Source organism: Amphimedon queenslandica, unplaced genomic scaffold, assembly GCF_000090795.2.
Source record: "Amphimedon queenslandica unplaced genomic scaffold, v1.1 AMPQUscaffold_1580_Cont26411, whole genome shotgun sequence".
Lineage (NCBI taxonomy): Eukaryota > Metazoa > Porifera > Demospongiae > Haplosclerida > Niphatidae > Amphimedon > Amphimedon queenslandica.
In genome coordinates, this window is record NW_003558078.1 from 1 (window position 1) to 1,185 (window position 1,185).

The window sequence follows — 1,185 nt, forward strand, 5'->3', positions numbered from 1 at the left end:
ACACACACCCTCTCTTCTCTTACATGTATGTGTCCCCTTTCTATTCCTTCTCTTATGTGTTCCCTTTCTATTCTCTGATCAGATGCAAGAGGCTGAGGTTCAGTTCTTGAGGGAACAGAATGAACTACAAATAAAGAGAGCTAAAGATCTCAGCAACATTGAAGTATATCATTTTGTGTGCTGCTATTGTGCTTTCAATATAAGTCTTACTGTATTATTATTATGATAATTTATGTCAATCTATTATAATAGGTGTCTAAGTTCAGTACATTGATTAGTTCTATGGGTAAGCAGACTATATCCCGTATTGCTAAAGCTGGACCAGAATCAAAGGTACACACAGTCTTGATGCAAGGCAGCAGGTCTTATGATGGCAAAGCATGCTGTCATGTATAGTATAAACAATTTCATTGGATCATGTACTAAAATAGATCATTAGTGTCTGCATAATTGGTCTGACAGTCATCACAAACTATAAGGAGTGTCTTTACATTAATATTCACTGTTGTGATGAGGGTTCATGCAGTGCCTTTATATGAGATAGGAGTCATTATAACTAATGCAGTCCATCCTTTAGTTTGTTCACATTGGTTTCTATTGATTACTCATGATTCTTCTCTCCTCCTCTAGACTTTGCTCATTTAGAGGCTGGACTCATACCACCGCCTTTCATACCCAATGTAAGGACCAGTGCTATTGTAATACACTGTATATTATATAGAAATTATCCATTACATGTACATGTATACATGTAATGGATGTTTTGTAATGGATGTTGCATGTAATGTTTGTTTGTCACTTGAGGCCATTTGTGATGTAGCCATGTACATGTATATGCTGTAATCTTGTTGAATGTATGAGTATAAATTATTTAACTTTATATTCAAAAAATAGAAATAAGTTTGTTGTTTTTAGCAGTTAAAGACTTGCAAGTTTAATTGGTTTATGTCACATATTTTTGAGATATTTTTTGCAAAATTTAGTACATAATACATGTACATATGCAGTGCATAGTTTTAGTATTAATCCTAATTATTATAATAAGATTAATTAAATGATTATTATTCTTATCTTAACCCCTCAGTCCAGAGCAGTCTATGCTAAAGATGTGTTAGATATTGACCAGTTCTCCTCAGTCAGAGGAGTAGAGATTGAGAAAGCTGACGAAGACTTTGCTGACAAGTT

The 1,185-nt window shown here is 33.8% G+C and overlaps 1 long non-coding RNA gene across 1 annotated transcript; it reads left to right on the plus strand.

Annotated features, from left to right (window-relative positions):
• The first annotated feature begins 39 nt into the window (after nt 1-39).
• Nucleotides 40-1,179, plus strand: LOC109593421 (uncharacterized). Its single transcript, XR_002190946.1, has 4 exons — nt 40-163; nt 253-333; nt 631-680; nt 1,085-1,179. It is a non-coding gene; the product is annotated as an uncharacterized LOC109593421 (long non-coding RNA).
• Nucleotides 1,180-1,185: the final 6 nt, after the last annotated feature.